This window comes from Rhinoraja longicauda, chromosome 17 (assembly GCF_053455715.1).
Source record: "Rhinoraja longicauda isolate Sanriku21f chromosome 17, sRhiLon1.1, whole genome shotgun sequence".
Lineage (NCBI taxonomy): Eukaryota > Metazoa > Chordata > Chondrichthyes > Rajiformes > Arhynchobatidae > Rhinoraja > Rhinoraja longicauda.
The window spans coordinates 41,553,550-41,572,371 of NC_135969.1; positions in this window are offsets into that span (position 1 = coordinate 41,553,550).

Consider the following 18,822-nt stretch of genomic DNA (forward strand, 5'->3'; position numbering starts at 1 on the left):
AACTTCCTAACATCCTCTTCGCAGTTCACACTGCCACCCAGCTTTGTGTCATCTGCAAACTTGCTAGTGTTACTTCTAATTCCTTCATCCAAATCATTAATATATATGGTAAATAGTTGCGGCCCCAACACCGAGCCTTGCGGCACTCCACTCGCCACTGCCTGCCATTCTGAAAATGACCCGTTTACTCCTACTCTTTGCTTCCTGTCTGCCAACTAATTCTTTATGCATGTCAACACTCTACCCCAATACCATGTGCTCTAATTTTGCACTAATTGCTCTAATCTAACACTCTTGAATACATCCAGTGAATTTGCTTTCTGTGACAGAATTCCAGGGATTTTTTTCTCACAGATAAGAACACAATGCATTCATGTAGCTGAATAATCTACATAGAGATTTTTGAAACAAAGCTTTTCTGTTGTCTGTATCCCTTTCTCACACTTCTCATACCAACCTGTGAAAAAGGAGCAGAAACAGGCCACTCACTCCCTCGTGCTTCCCCCATCATTTAAACTGACCCAAACCTCTGACAGATTGGACATGAACCTAAACTCCACATTTCTACTTCAAATAAAGTTTCAACCTTTGTTTATCAATAATTTATATTTCTTCCTTAAAATAACTTCAGGATAAGAGTACCTTAATTTCATCACTGTCTTAAATAGGCCCTTATTTTTAAACAATGTTCCCTTGTTTGAGAGGAGGTATAATCTCATATGTCTCTATGTTTACATCTCATTAATTATAATAGCCTTTCTCTATTTAAATGAACAAATACATCTAGAATTTAGAACGGAGATGATGAAAAACTTTTTTAGTCAGAGAGTTGTAAACCTGTGGAATTCACTGCCTCAGAAGGCAGTGGAGGCCAAGTCTCTGAATGCATTCAAGAGAGAGCTAGATAGAGCTCTTAAGGATAGAGGAGTCAGGGGGTATGGGGAGAAGGCAGGAACGGGGTACTGATTGAGAATGATCAGCCATGATCACATTGAATGGCGGTGCTGGCTCGAAGGGCCGAATGGCCTACTCCTGCACCTATTGTCTATTGTCTATTGAATACATCTATTCTAGAAGCCGATTTGCAAACTTCTGATCTTGTTTTCTCATTAACTTTTGGTCTGGTTTAAGATTTAAACTCAAAGGTGTTGCTGTCATTGAGTCCTAGAGAGCAGAAACAGGCCTTTCAGGTAGCATCCCATATGCTGTTGCCACCCCATCTATCTGTGTTGCTACCTTCATGGATTTGTGCCCAAAGGTCCCCTTCTCAATAATCCTTGGGGCCAGACCATTCATTATACATATCCTGGCTTTATTTAACCTCAAAATATATCACTTTGCACTTAGTAGATGGAATGTAATCCTGATATATTTTTTGTGTCTATCTTCAGTTTAAACCAGCATCTGCAGTTCCTTCCTAAACTCTCTATTACTGCCAAGCCAATTTTTGATTCATTTTGCCTTCTTCAAGCATATGATCAAGCCTTACCAGTAATATGTCAAAGTGTGGCTTTGAAGTGACTATCCAAAAAGCATTCTTTCAATGTAGCCTGCGTGGTCAATGTAGCCATTAGTTCACCTCAATAATTTGGTTACCTTCCACAGTTTTTTATACAAAGACAAGTATTTCTTTGAGTTACACTTTGTATGCCACCTGCTGTAACATTTGTTGGTCCTCGACTGACTAGGTTTTCACTTTGATGCTGTTTTCTGTCAACCTGGCTTGACTTGCAAGAGTTAGTGTACAGACATCTTATTGAACAGTCTGTATCTGTATTCATTCATACGTTAATGCACTATTGTTAACAAACACCTCTTTTCCACTATCTATCTGTGAACTGCCATTACAATCCCAGTTTCTACAATCCCAGTTACAAAGAAACATAGAAAATAGGTGCAGGTGTAGGCGTAGGCCATTTGGCCCTTCGAGCCAGCACCGTCATTCAATATGATCATGGCTGATCATCCAAAACCAGTACCCCATTCCTGCTTTATCCCAATATCCCTTGATTCCGTTAGCCCTAAGAGCTAAATATAACTCTCTCTTGAAAACATGCAGTGAATTGGCCTCCACTGCCTTCTGTGGCAGAGAATTCCACAGATTCACAACTCTCTGGGTGAAAAAGTTTTTCCTCATCTCAGTCCTAAATGACATACCCCTTATTCTGAAACTGTGACCTCATTCCTCATTGAATGAATAAAAACAGAAAATACTCAGCTGCATCTATAGAACAGAACCAGAGTTAATGTTTCAGATGAAAGGGTTAACTCTTCCTCTTCTATAAATGAGGTATGATGTGCTGAGTATCTCCAGCACTTTCTGTTTTCATTTTAGATTTCCAGCATCTACCCTTTTTTTAATTTCACTGGATGAACTTTGGCATCAGTGTGGAATACAGCTCTGGTCAAATCTTAATTACATTACCTTCCTTTGCTCTCAAAATATTACTTTCAATTGCCATGATATTGTTCATTTTTTATGAATATGTCAATTTGCTCTGTTCTTAAGGTCTGTGATATATACTGAGATTTCTATCATACCTGGTCATGGTCGGCATATTGTTCCAATCCAATTCTACAATGACAGTTAAACTTGGGACATGTGATATTTTAGTGATAAATAATCATCACTGTCCTTTACCATCACAAACTAACAAAGCAGCTGTAAACGTTGGCGTTTTGTACATTTTGAACATGAGGCAACTAATCCATGTTCCCAGCATTACTATATTTATCATTGGTAGTTAGCTCAACAAAGCATTTCTACACCTTGAAACATGGTGCATTAACTTATAAATATTCTGCAACAGAGATCTAAGGCTCTATGGTTTTCCAATGCTGCTTTGGAGACCTTGGGGAAGGAGGAGTTAGATAGTAATGAACTGATCTTTGCAGAATATGATGTTGCCTTCTCATTGCATTCACAAAAGTAATTGGGGTCGAGCAGTAGTCATGGAATCACACAGCATGGATATTGGGTCGATAGACACAAAATGCTGGAGTAACTCAGCGGGTCAGGCAGTATCTCTGGAGAAAAGAAATAGGTCCCATCTCGAGTCGAGACCCTTCATCAGACTCGGTGTCATCAGGCGTCTGACGATGGGTTTCGACCCAAAAAGTCACCTATTCTTTTTCTCCAGAGATGCTGCCTGACCCGCTGAGTTACTCCAGCATTTTGTGTGTATCTTTGGTGTAAACTAGCATCTACAGTTTGTTCTTACACCTGGAAATAGGGTTTCTAGCCCAACTCATCCATGCCAAACAAGATTCCCAAAGTAGTCTGTGTAGTACATTGTGTTGTGGTGGTGCAATTGGCAGATTTTAGGGAGGATGTCCTTATTGAAATGTAGATATCTCACTGTTTGATACTGTGGTTCAACTCAGAAAAATGCTACCTGAAAATCATGGATGCATGTGAATCATAACACATGCCTCAAACCCATAACACCTTCTTTGTCTTGTATGTTGCTTTGTTCTTCATGCATTCTGCTCATCCTTTTGCAAGGGGAAATGCAAACAAATGTCCATGGATCTATGAGCAACTAGATGTATGGAAACCTTGAATTTGATGCAAACATGCCTTACTGTAGACTTGCAGATTTAATCAATATTAGAACCACTCAGTTCTTGTTATACCAACAACCAGTAGAAATCAACAAGCAACTAATATCCACTTAGTTGATTTTAAATAGTACTTTGGGTCGGGCGAGGTATCCTTCCTGCTACTCGCTTTGTGTCCAATGTTGCAAGGTTAATGGACGGCATTAACTGGAAATTTGCTTTCCAATTTGGCAGCACCAGTGTCATATTTGTGTGGTTATCACAATCTACCTAATCTGAATAGCTATGTCAGCAATTGTCCTCATAATACAGCAGCCAATGTGTGACATTGTGCACGTGCGTATTTTCTGTATTTCTTTCATTGTCAATGACAGACCAGCAGATGGCAGTACAGGAACATGGTTTGTTACTCGGGTTGTTGCGGTACAATGTTATTATTCATCTAAAAGTTGCAGCTAGAGTTTGTAAACTGAAATATGGCTGAAGTGGAAAAAGTTATTGTTCTCTCATGTTCCTTCAGTTTAAAACTCTTATTATTAATCGACTAAAGCAAAAAAAGGTTAATTACGGAAAAAAAAGATTAAACCGAGTAAGGTAACAGAAATGTTGTTAAATCTTGTCTTGTTGATGTGGAATATATTGTTTTCTCTCTCAAAGTAACTCATGGCCACCAGAAGAATCTAGAGATAGACACAAAGTGCTGGAATAACTCAGCGGGTCAGGCAGCATCTCTGGAGAAAAAGAATGGGTGATGTTACGGGTCTGGACCCTTCAAATTAGTCAACAGCTAATATTGTCACTCATTGTTAATTTAAATAGGTTACATTTTCCTCAAAAGTTGACAAAAAAGGACACACTTCATTGCAAGTTTAATTTGCTCATATTACTCTGTAAATTTCTTGCATTGGTGTACAATTTAGATTATTTGTTTAACAGTTTTTGTATGCACATGAACTCCTCGAGTAGCTACAATTTTGTATTTCTACCATTCACTTGAATTTTTCCCTTTTAATGAACAAAACAAGTATGTTACATAACCCTGTGCTACCAGGATTTGTATGCAAAATTAATTCTGCTGGTAGAATTTGGAATAAAAGTAATGAAATTTAAATCAGTGATAGATTAAATGGAAATCTATTTGCTGGTTAAATTTTCTCAGCTTAACATATTTTGATTATGCATCTCAAGGAGATGAATTAGAAGGCATACTTTTTACATTTGGCACAGATGTAAAAGAATGATGTGAAAAAGGAATTAGAAAAGTCTGCATTGTCATTTTGATTTGGGTTGTTTTATGCTTCCATTGAACATTATTCCATTGTTTTTTAACTATATATAAATTATCCTTACATGATGTATATATTCACGACAACACCTTTATGAATTAATGGGGTTGACTATGTGAAATTCACATAATCTAAAATCATCAATAAAATGTTTATCTAAACTATTTGCAAGCTTGACATCCTATTTGACTCTGAGCTAAACGTCTAGCCCCATATTCTTTTTGTTACAAAGTCTGTCTTCATTCACCTCTTTAACATTTCCCATCTCCATATATGTTTCAGCTCATCAGCCATTAAAGTCCTCATGTATGACTTTGTTTTATATTTGATTATTCCAATGATGCACCTGTCCTGCTTTCCATATTGAACAGGAGCTCATCCAAATAGGCTACAGTCTTCATCCTAAATTGCAACGGATTCTATTCATCCTGTGCCTTTCCTTGCTGATTAACATTGGTTCCCTGTTCAGCAGGCCTCGATATTTAAATTCTCATTAATATATTCAACTTCCACCCTGGTGTTGTGCCATGCTATCTCTGTAACCACATCCAGCTTCACAATACTCTGACACCTCTTCGTTCTTCCAATTATGCTTCCTTATTTTCACTATTCCATCATCAGCTGCCTTGCTTTTGGTTGCTAAGTTCACAAGTTCTGGAATTCTCTCCATCACATTCTGTGCCTTATATATATATCCTCTAAATCTCTGTCGCCCTTTCCTCTTTTTAAACATTCCTTCAAGCCCACTTCATTAAAGAATATTTGATGGTTAACGTGAGTTTTAATAGTCGTATTTGGATGCATGTTGTGTTTTGAAGTGAGCAGTAAATAGAGGCAAGGGTATAGTGCTGCTAGAGCTCACTGGCTCTCACTGGCTCTCTGGCACCACTGTAAAAAGAAAAGCCGAAATAAACAGCGGGGAGTTTTAACTAGCGGAGAATTTAACAGCGGCTGCTCCGGCACCAGTGACAACTCCGGCACCTAAAAAATTAGCACTGCAACACTGAATGGAGGTAAAACGGGAAGAGTTTGTAAGAACAGTCTACTTGCATTGGCAACAAAGTCAGGGTTCAATGGATACGGTTTCAGGAAAATTGCCTTTTGGGAAATCTGCTAAAAATCTGCTTTCAAGACATTGTTGAATTAATGTATAATCAAATATCCGGAGATATGACCTGAAATGTGTCCTATCCATATTCTCCAGAAAAGCTGCCTGACCTGCTAAGTTACTCCAGCACTTTATTTCCTTCTTTCAAATATATGGAAACTGTGAGTCATGATCCCTTGAGTTTTTTTTGTTAATGATATAAAATTATGTTTATCAAAAGCATTCCAGAGAACTGAAATCAAAAGCAGAATTTTGGAAATGGCCAGTGGATCATCTATGGGGAGAGACAGAGTTGATGGACAACCGTGCTCAGTTCTGTTATTAACACTGAAAGTAAATACCTGAATTCGATTTGTCCGGATGGAAGAGAGGCTGACATTGACATCGGACTTCATGAAACAGTGCAGAGCATGGCAGGCAGTTAAGGTCAAGTGGGATTGCAATTGAGAATTAAAGTGACAGTCAAATGGAAGCTCAGGGTTGCCAATTTTCCAGATTTGATAAAGCATCTTTAATCCGAAACATTAACCTGTTTCTGTTTCCCCAGATGCTGCTTGACCCGTTGAGTGTTTCCAGTATTTTCTGTTTTTATGTCAGTCATAGTGGTCCTTTTAAATTTTAATGATCAAACAGCAGAAAAATAGCGTATCAGTAATAAATGTAATAATGTGATTAATGTAATTTTCTTGATAATCATAAATAGTACAACCATGCGATTTACCTAGCAGATGCCAGGCTGATGCCTCAATAAATATAGGAGATAAGCATTTCAAAACAATGATACCAAATATGTCAGGTAGTTTTATTTGGTAGCAAGAGGTTGACTCAAAGATGAGCAGAGGCTTCTGCTGTCGTAACCAACGTACCCCTTCTGAATAATGTATTTGAAAAATAGATTTTATCACCATTAATTTACTTCCTGCCTGCAGAACCTTAATGTTACATTTATTTGTGTAGGAAGGAACTGCAGATGATGGTTTAAACCAAAGATAGATACAAAAAACTGGAGTAACTCAGTGGGACAGGCAGCATCTCTGGAGAGAAGGAATGGATGACGTTTCAGGTCGAGACGTCTGAAGAACGTCTAGGTTTGTATACACTGGAATTTAGAAGGATGAGAGGGGATCTTATCGAAACGTATAAAATTATTAAGGGGTTGGACACGTTAGAGGCAGGAAACATGTTCCCAATGTTGGGGGAGTCCAGAACCAGGGGCCATAGTTTGAGAATAAGGGGTAGGCCATTTAGAACAGAGATGAGGAAGAACTTTTTTAGTCAGAGAGTTGTGAATCTGTGGAATTCCCTGCCTCAGAGGGCAGTGGAGGCCAATTCTCTGAATACATTCAAGAGAGAGCTAGATAGAGCTCTTAGGGATAGCGGAGTCAGGGGGTATGGGGAGAAGGCAGGAACGGGGTACTGATTGAGAATGATCAGCCATGATCACATTGAATGGCGGTGCTGGCTCGAAGGGCCGAATGGCCTTCTCCTGCACCTATTTTCTATTGTCTATTGTCTATAAGAAGGGTCTCGACCTGAAATGTCACTCATTCCATCTCTCCAGAGATGCTGCCTGTCCTGCTGAGTTACTCCAGCTTTTTTGTGTCTATCTTCAGTTACATTGATTTGCATTTTCCAAGGATTTGGTAATATTGTATATACTTTCCTTTGACTTTTCAACAACAAAAATAGTAATTACCTCATTAATTGTAGTATTTACTCATACATGGAATAAAAATAATATTTCTGCATTCTCCCCAATGGTTTTAGTAAGTTGTTTTCTTTATTTCTTTCCTTTTCTCCTCTGGTCATGTGGCTCTTTTACACTGGTTTTGAAATCTTTGTCGTCTGGTCATAAGCCCTCCATAGTGTGAACATGAGCAATCTATTCGACTGCAGTGAAGGTTATAACCAGTTGACTCCATGCTGACAAAGACCATTTCCACCAAAAATCATTGGAATCTGATGAGGAACTTTATGGTGGATGACCTTCCGCTTCATAAATTTTAACTCCACAGAATAATTTTTAACCTGTTAAGGTTGTTACAGCTGGTTCTCCTTTAAGCATCTGAATCATCCGGGGATTTACTTTTGGTGTTTTAATTGAAAAAAAAATTTAAACCAGAGAGTATTATGGCTCGTTTGTTTGCTCATAATGAGCTGTCACTGACCTTAATTCCCCTTTTTATTTAACATCTACTTCATGAAAATGATTTTTTTTTCCTATTGTGATAATTTTACTTTAATGTGTAAATTTGAAGGATATCTGTGTAAAGAAATATACTTGAGTGAACCATACAGAGAAGCACAACATTGCCATCTTCATTACTTTGAGCAAGTCAGTTAATACACGGCTAATTTTGTAAAGTATGTCTTTAGAATGGATTTCTAAAATAAATTGTTCCAATCCTATTGATAAATGTAAGATTAGGCCCGAGTATGATGAATCTCCCACAGTTAAAGATTTCAGATTATTCTTTGTAAAGGAATCGTTAAACAATCATAATAATATTTCAGAGCTTGTGTGTCTATCATTAAGTTTTTCATTTGCCATTGAAAAAGTTTACTTGAAAACCATTGCGGGGATCTGTGCATTGACCCATCTATTTTTTGCTCTTTAAATCCTAAAGCTATGTCCCCATCTAATTTGAAAATGTTTGAATTGTCACTCCTCCTCTACAACATAACCATAGAAAGTAATTTGCCTACAGTTTTCAGTGCACACAAAAGGGTGTGCTGGATCGGTGTAGATGTTGTTGAATGAAGATACTTTGGTTGTTGTTCAAAATATCAAAATTGAAGTCAAACTTCAATTTGGGGTGGGGAGAAGGAACACACACAATATTCCAGTTCAACATGCACAATGTGGTGCAAGTTCCCAACAATGGTCCAACATATGCTGATCTACCATAATTCAACTAGGAAATTGCTGCACAAGCAATTTTTTGAGGGTTAAATCCTTTTTCAATTGCATAATGTTAAAACAATCAGCACTATTTAATCCAATTCTGAGGCAATATTTGTTTCAAGCACCACTCATAGTTGCTGCACCAGTTTCACTTCAGAGGTAATGTCAATGAGCATCTTGCATGTTTAAACTTGACATTCTGTACTTGCCCAATGGCTTTTATAACTGGCATCGGGTGTTTACTCTCCAACCTATTTAGTATTTATCTGCTTTTCGTTTTTCCCTGAAGCCAATTGGGAGTCTTCCTCCCCTGGGGGCTTTACATTAATGAATTCTTTGCACACTACACCATATTTCTGTATTGCAATTGACAAATCTTCTAAATGTTTGCTGGGCTGCAGTACAGAGAACCCCCATTTTTATTGAGATATCAGAAGTGCTGCTTCAATATATCAGTATTGGACTGCCTAATTAGTCTGGTGAGAGACAGTACCTGCTCACATATATGCACAACCATTGTGCTGTGTTCGACATAGCCACCAAACCTCACGAGAAAATTCTTACTCATCAATAGCATGCTTTCCTGACCCAAGTATCTAGATACCTATCTGGAGAATAAAAACCGTCACCTGAAGTCCAGTACTAATTGTTACAAACAAGCTGTATAGTAAGAAAGGTGGAAATCTTTCTAATTTGTGCAGAGTGTGAAGGTTCACCTAAAGTTAGTGCATTACAGCATTCTTGGGAGTTTTGCCAGTCTATAATATTGAACGTGCAAGGGGAAGCATGTCTTATCGGAGCAAATAATGATTGGCTTTGTGCTTTACACATCAGTAGCTAGTCGATTGGTTTATTTGGTTGATTACTTCTAGGGAACTCTGGATTGAACAACAATTATAAAAATTAAAGGCAACTGAAAATGGTTTATTAGATTTTACATAGTACATATCTGTTTGAAGCTGACCACATAAATTGGTGTTGAAAGTCCTAACGAATTGCAGTAATCGCAAGTATTGCTGCACTTGCATATGGACGTATGTATACTTTTATGGGTGGATTTCATAGTGCAAGTAGAGAGATGCAGTTAGCCAAGATTAAGAATAATCTGTTTGGTATCTACCAACTGGCATTCTTCTTTATCTTTTGTATAGAGATGTTCCCGTGGGAAACATAATCTAGCATTATTGCACTTTTGGAAAAAAAAATCACACTATTGGCGTTTTGTGTTAATAAACCAATATACATTGAAATTATGATTAAAGGATATCTCATTCTTCATACTCTTTCACAAAGCCTTAAGGTAGATATTTTAATTAATGCAAGTCAAAGTAATGCGAACATTTTGATTACCCTGTCCTTGCTGTTCAAACTGAGAAGGATCCTGGAGTTATTACATAAACTGGCATTAAAATAAGTATTTTCATTTTCTTTAATGAGAAACTAAACCAACATAAAAAAATCATGAACAGTAATGAAAAGGCTGGAAATGATTCAAAGGCATTTATAGTATTTTTAAATGCATTTCAATAAACACCTTAGAAACCAACAACCTCAACATGCACATTTTACTTGGGTGTGCTCTCGATCCTGGTAACAAATACATTAAATTTGGAAAATGCACTGTCAAAAGAAACATCATTCAAAATATTGGATTATATTTTTCTTAACGTATTCACTTTCCCACAAATACATGTGATATGCATCATTAGACCCAATAACACCCATTTTATTCCCAATGTAAAATAACCTGTTGTTGCTCATCCTGAAGAATGAATTGTTCAAGTGACAATAATTTTTTTATTTTACATACTTAAAATGAAACTACTTACCTGCTGCAAGATCTCACCAGAAGCACTAAATAAGTATAGCATTTGGCATAGCTTCACAATCTAATCCTCTCATCTGGTTAGAAAGAAACTTCATTCTTCATTTGGCTATTCTTAGTATATAATTCTCTCTAATTCTCATGTTCTATATGTCAAGAGTGTTTTATTGTCATATGTCCCAGATAGAACAATGAAATTCTTACTTACTGCAGCACAACAGAATATGTAAACTTAGTACACTTAGTAAACAATATTGTGGTGGCAACTTCGGTCTTTCCCACTGAAGTCCTCTCCGCTTGCCACCTTCATAGAGGAGTGGAGTGATCATTCCTGACGCTAACAACAACAGAGAGATCTTCACGGTGTTTCAGTTTAATTAGTCATTTATTGAAGTAGTGATACAAACAGATTAGTATTTCTCCCGTCTTAAGTCTGGTAAGAATTGTATCCCGCCACGGCTTCTCTGCGTCTGACGCATCACGTCTCTGCATTCCCAATTATACTCCTAATTCTGGCTCCTCCCAGTCCATATATGCCCATATATGTATTCATCTCACGACCACCCCCAAGTATCCAAAAATAATACAGCAAGATACAAAATAATATAATATGCTAAGACAGCTAGTAAACACAAATGGCTCCTACAAATATAATAAACGAGAAATAAAAAAAAGTTCAGTGTGTGTGTGTGTATATATATATATATATATGTATACTCACAAGTACACACACATATACACTGATCAGCTAAAACATTATGAGCACCTGCCTAATATGCTGTTGGTCCTCTGTGTGCCGCCAAAACAGTGCCGACCCGCCGAGGTATGGACTCTACAAGACCCCTGAAGGTGTCCTGTTGTATCTGGCACCAAAACATTAGCAGCAGATCCTTCAAGTCCTGTAAGTTGCGAGCCGGAGCCGTCGTGGATCGGACTTGTCGTTCCAGCACATCCCACAGATGCTTAATCGGATTGAGATCTGGAGAATTTGGTGGTCGGGGCAACATCGTGAACACTTCATCATGTTCCTCAAACCATTCCCGAACAATGTGTGCAGTGTGGCAGGGCGCATTATCCTGCTGAAAGAGGCCACTGCCATCAGGGAATACCATTGCCATGAAGGGGTGTACCTGGTCTGCAACGATGTTTAGGTAGGTGATACATGTCAAATTGACATCCACATGAATGGCCAGACACAGGGTTTCCCAGCAGGACATTGCCCAGGGCATCGCACTCCCTCCACCGTGCCACAATAGATCTTCTGTCAGTGCGGATCAGACAGGATAGCTTTTGTTGCCCTCGCGCATCGATGAGCCTTGGGCGCCCAACATCCTGTCGCCGGTTTGTGGTTTGTCCCTCCTTGGACCATTGTTGGTAGGTACTCACCACTGCTGACTGGGAGCACCCCACAAGCCTTGCCGTTTCAGAGATGCTCTGACCCAGTTGTCTGGCCATAACAATTTGGCCCTTGTCAAAGTCGCTCAGGTCTTTACTCCTGCCCATTTCTCCTGCATTCAACACATCAACGTCAAGAACTGACTGTTCACTTGCTGCCTAATATATCCCACCCCTTGACAGGTGCCATTGTAACAAGATAACCAATGTTATTCACTTCACCTGTCAGTGGTCATAATGGTGCAACCAGTCAATATGCTCTCTACTTATATGCTCTCTAGAATCCTCTCTGACATACCAAATCTCTGTAATCTTCTTTGTGTATTTGGAAATAATAATATTGGTGTGTAAAAAGAGAAAAAAATGCAAACTTGTGTGAAAAACCTCCATCAATAGATGATTCCAGTTGGGCTCAGATCATCATTCATTGGCATTATGTGAACTGAATACAATAATCTGTTTATGAAAAATAAACTGCTCTACATTTCATAAAGTAAAAATATAATGTTGTTATAATTTATACTCCTTGAATTAAGGAAAGATAGATCAGATAGCGCTGGAAGATGTGCTGAGATCATAATGAATCCTTGCCCGTTTGACTGGGTGCTTGAACCCTGTGGTTTCAGCTTCCCTTATCACTAATCTGTTAATATCCAGGCAGATAATTTCGTGAGCCAGAAGCATTAGCTGAAGCAAGCTGCAAGTTATTCCACAGGTTTCAGTGGTTTGCTGAGAGGATATCTTTTGGGGCAAAAAAATATATAAACACTTTTAATAATTGCACACTTAAATTATAGATTGTCTGCCGCTTGATTAGTAAGAACTCTTAAATTGTATGCTTGTCTCTGATGTTGTACTCGCCTTTAGAACTAGGGAATTTGCATCTAACTATTCTGTGACTCTTGAACAGTAGTTGATTCCCTTTTCAATGAGAGTGATTTATTGTCCATAACATCATTGTATCCAGGTAAGCTCATAAGTGATAGGAGCAGAATTAGGCCATTCAGCCCATCAAGTCTACTCCACCATTCAATCATGGCTGATCTATCTCTTCCCCCCTAAACTCATTCCCTGCCTTCGCCCCATAACCCTTGACACCTTAATAATCAAGATCTATCTATCTGCCTTAAAAATATCCAATGATATTGAAGTCTCTTGCTGTGAGCATTTGATCTACATAGTCATTTCTGACATAATTTCCAATATAAACTAAATGATTTGCAACCTACAGATCTACGCTATTCACTGTGCAATCTCATACTGACTCACTGGTCTTGTAAAGTTATCTGTCTCACTCAATGGAAATTGCTTATCCGCAAAACAACTGAAGAAATTGATATTGTTTTGGATATTTTAAAGGCAGAGATATATAGATTCTTGATTATTAGGATGTCAGGGGTTATGGGGAGAATGGGTTTAGGAGGGAGAGATAGATCAGCCATGATTGAATGGCGGAGTAGACTTGATGGGCTGAATGGCCTAATTCTGCTCCTATCACTTATGAGCTTACCTAGATACAATGATGTAAGGAACAATAATAGGGCTAAAGGAATCAAGGGATATGGGGAAAAAGCAGGAATGGGGTACTGATTTTTAGATGACCAGCCATGATCATATTGAAGGCTTAGAGGGCCGAATGGCCTACTCCTGCACCTATTTTTCTATGTTTCTAAATCACTCTCAAAATTGATAAGGGAATCAACTACTGTTCTAGTCACAGAACAGTTGGATGCAGGTTCCCTAGTTCTAAACGCGAGTACAACATCAGAGACAAGCATACAATTTAAGAGGTCTTACTAATCAATCAGCAGGCAATCTATAATTTAAGTGTGCAATTATGAAAAGTGTTTATATATATTTTTTTCCTCTATAAGTTCAGCAGAACCAAGTTCAGTTGTTTGCAAATACAACGATGCATTAACAGCTCTGCTAATGTAAAAATAATGCAGACTGTGGAATGGTACATTATTTAACAAAGAGGTTGACCAACAAAACATATATCCTGAAGCTCAAGAAAAACTTGGAACACGTGCTTTTCCTTTAACTGATGTCTCCACAGTCCTGTTGAAAATAGGTAGGTGGAGAGCAGTGGATATGTGTTTGATGCCATTACAACATCTATAGCTCAGATAAAAATGTTAAGTGAACTGTGGTCCATTATTGGATTTTAATTCACCAGAAAATAAGTGGTAGGCCTAGTTGTGGCCTAAGTACTTGCACAACAAGGCCAACCTTTGAAGAATGGAAATTCAATGGCCCTGTACTGCATTTACTGAGATATACGACATCAATCCTTTTTGAGTGAGTGTTGATGAATACAAGAACGTAATCATTCCCCCTTCAACAAAAGCGAGCACGGAATGGTTATTGAAAATTTATATATTATTAGTGGTGAAGTAGGTGGGTTTCCTCTTCATTGCTGGCAAAATCTCCTCCAAGTCTTCATTAGTATTCAACCAATAAACAAAACTCTGGCATTTCTTGGTGAAAAATCCAGTATGTTCAACATATAGCTTACCTGCAATGCTTTTCAGGTGCAACAACTACTTGACATCTCCATTTTAAACATTCTAAGTTGGTTGATAATTGAACCTGAAATTATAGCATGGTTGTAAAGCTTCATTTGGACACTTGGCCAAACCAGCGCATACTCACAAAGTGAGCTTGTCTGCTGCCTTGGGAATCATCTTGCTGAGTCATCTGAGCATCAGAGTGGCTGTTCTTGAGGAATTCTCGATCCTCGTCTTTACATTGCAAGATTAAAAATGAGTTTTCACGATAAATATCAGATGATTCATGAAGTAACCTGAACAGATGTCATCTTTATCAGGACATACTTGTGCTGATCAGAGAAGAAATTGTAGAATAGGAAACTCAGAATGAGCACCAATACTTCAACGCAATAGGACCATGAACGTGGATTTAGCCAGGTTTGCAAAATTCTAAAGATAGACACAAAAAGCTGGAGTAACTCAGCAGGACAGGCAGCATCTCTGACATTTTGGGTCGAGACCCCTCTTCAGACTAAAATCCTAAGCACTAGGTGGAGGACTCTGACAGCTGGAGCTGTAAAGGAATCGGATATCTGAGGGTCTGGGTCAAAATTGTGAAAGACACAGCTGGCCAGTATATCTAAGTAATTTTGTTTTCGTTGAGTATGTGTCTGTTTAATATGCAAATCAATTCCTTCTCAGTATTTAGATTTTGTTGCAGACTCAGGTGCAAGCAGTCATTGTGTTCACAGACCAGAAAGTGCTACACTAATGGTTATGACTTGAAATAAATTAGTGCTGAAGGCAAACCACCAAATTAATTGTATCCATACACTAATACTTCACCAGTATTGAATTTTAAACACAGATCCCACATAGGGTTGTGGGGAATAACTAATTAGAGTCTCGCATAATGCCAAATATTACTGAGTGTGAAGAAAAGGTATAGACGACAAGCAAACAAGGAAACCAGAAATAAAAGAGCGTAAGCAATCGAAGCAAATGTTTTTCCCCCTTTGTCTGCTCTGCCACGACTGATCTTTTACCCCAGTATTAGTTTTGTATTCTAGTCTTGTATCCTTTGATTCCTTTACCATCCAAAAATTACCAATCTCCATCTTGAACATACTCTAAGTTTAGATGGGGAAATTACTTCCTTTGTCAGTCCAGAATAGTTATTTGTTTTAATTTGTGACCTCTAGTTCTAGACAGGCAGGCGAGGTAGCTCGGTCTGCTTAATTTCTGTTCTGAAATCAATCTGGTGAAGTTTTATCGCAGTCCTTTTATCACAGGTATATTCTTCTTTATGGACACCAGACCAGTACACAATACTCCAGGAGCTATTACACCAGGTATCCATATAATATCAGTAAGATATCCTTTTGTATTAAATCCGTTGTACCTTCATGTTAACTTTCAATGATACTTGCACCAACTCTTTTTAATCTGTTAAAATTTCGAAAGTGCTCCAAATGCCACTAAAGTGGACAACCTTACATTCTTCCACATTGTATTACATCTGTTATTTTCTTGCCCATTCACTCATCCTGTCTCTGTCACTCTGAAGCTTCTCGGCATTCTCCTCCTGACTTGAATGTCCCCAGCTTTGCATCATTGGATTCCCTCATCCAAATCATTGATATAGATAGTGAACAGCTGTGGCTCCAGCATTGAACCCCCCCCAGCACCTCGTTCATCACCTTCCAATCCAAAAAATGATCCATTTATCCCTTTTCAATTTTTTTCCAGTATGTTTTTGTTCAGAAAAAAATGTGTTTAATATTAAAAAAATAGCTGACCAAAAGCAAGTCAGAGGATGATTAAGAGAAATTCATTAAGTTTACATTGTCAGGAAAAATAAATGATTATTATTGCTACCAGTGAAATCACTGATTGCACAAAAACAGGGCAATGTTTCAGAATTTGTGAAAGATTATTTGGTAGCATAGTGATGTTTTATGCTACAAATGATATTGTTAACTCGATTATATCTTTGGGAATCTTCTCCAAGTTGAGCTTACACCATAGCCATAACTTTTCTAAATGTACAAGGTAAATCCCATTTATGTGTAAAGGGATTTATTTGGAATTGTGGTATAGTTATGGTGGCAGAGTGAAGATAACTGGGGAATAAAATGGTAAGATATTGATAGGTGAGATACAGGTCCACCCCAGTTTATGAGCACCTGACTTTATGCTTAGCCCATCAGGTGAACAATCATTTCGGAGAGCGGCAGAGGGATTTGTAGTTTTCTGTGGGCATGTAGGCGGCTGTTCTTGATACTAGCTGGAACTTTCCAATATCAAACCCAAGATGGATTCAATCTAGATAAAAGATAGATGTCCATTTTACGAATGCTATCTAGAGACAAGGTGTCTGAGCCATTAAAACTGACAATAGCATTTAAAACCTCGCAGTAAAATCTCTTCAATTGATATCATTATCAAAGTTGTTAATATCAGCTTTATTAAGAAAGGCAAAAACAGAATGCTTCTTTACATGATCTATTCCAATGAGACACCCCATCTCTGTAGGCATCTTCTGTCATATATGAACAAGATTCGCAGCCACATTTCTGACTTGTGAACTGCTCGGATTAGAAACTATTCTCAGGAATGGAACCCTGTGATAACCAGGGGAATACCTGCAGTTCTTTAAACAGTAGATCATTAAACTGATAAATGTATAAAAAGAGATTATTACATTCCAGCCCATCACAACCTCACCCTCATAGACTTTCTTAAAAGGCTTTTAAGGATTTTACTTGCTTTGTTCCAGAAGTCTGGTAGTTTAGTTTGGTTTGGTTTAGCGATGCAGGGTGGAAGCGGGCCCCTTCGGCCCACCATGTCCCCACCGACCAGCGATCCCCGCACATTAACGCACTAGGGACAATTTACACTTATGCCAAGCCAATTAATCTACAAACCTATACGTCTTTGGAATGTGGGAGGAAATCAAAGATCTCGGAGAAAACGCACGTGGTCACGGGGAGAACGTATAAACTTCATACTGACAGCACCCGTAGTCAGAATGAACCTGGGCCACTGGAGCTGCAAGCACTATAAGGCAGCAACTCTACCGCTGTGCCACCATGCCGCCCAAAAACGTGTAGTACACATGCGTTTTCATGATTTTGGTGATAGGATTAGAATATACTAGACCAAGTGGTCCCGTTGGGCCCAAACCTCTCCTGCATTGGTGCAGCACCCTCTCCTCCCCCACTCCCCTCACCCCACTCCATCCCCCCACTCCATCCCCCCTTATCCTTAATCCTCCCTCCCTCTCTCCCTCCCCCTCCCTCCCTAGGAGATAGATTTAAACTTTAAAATGTGAATAACTTTTAAAATATGACACCGATTTCAATGAAACTTCTTCCATTGGCACCAGAGGGAAGATGGTGAGTAAGATGGGCCTAAAAGTGTCGCGCTATCATGTACTGTTTTGGCTGTAGTTCAGGGACAAACAAACGAGAGTTTGTTCTGACCTCAGTCAGTCAAAACCGCGATTGAAGAGGGTGTAAATTGTAAGCTTGTGGGCAGGGAATGAGCATTCTCTGCAGGTGCTGCAAACTATACGCAGGGATTTATTTAGAAAATAAACAATGCCTGTATTTATGCTGTCTGTTGCATATGACGATTGACATTCTCTGTTTATGATACTTATAATCATCCCCACAAGGAGAGAATCCTGAATATCCTTTTATGAAACTTCAGCCCAATGCCCTATTCACAAATAAAATGAAAAACCTGTAAATCTGAAATGTAAACAGAAAATGATGATCGGTCTCGTTTGTTTGTTTGTTTGTTCCTGAACTACAGCCAAAATGGTTACACGATAGTGCGACAATTTTAGGCCCACCTTACTCACCGTCATTCCTTTGGTGCTCATGGAAGCAGTTTCATTGAAATCGATGTCATATTTTTTGTTATTCACATTTTAAACTTTAAATCTATCTCCTAGAGAGAAAGGGGGAGGGAGGGGGTGCAAGGAGGGAGGGAGTAGAGAGGATAAAGGGGGTTGAAGGGGATGGAGTAGGGGTGGGGAAGGGGGGAGAGGGGGAGGGTGGGGGAGGGGAGGAGGGAGGGAGGGAGCGGGTGGAGGAGAGGGGAGGGGGAGTGGAGGGGGAAGAGAGGGGAGGGGGAGAGAGGGGAGGGGGAGAGAGGGGAGGGGGAGCAGAGGGGAGGGAGAGAGGGGAGGGGGAGCAGAGGGGAGGGAGTGAGGGGAGGGCGAGCGGAGGGGGGGAGGGCGA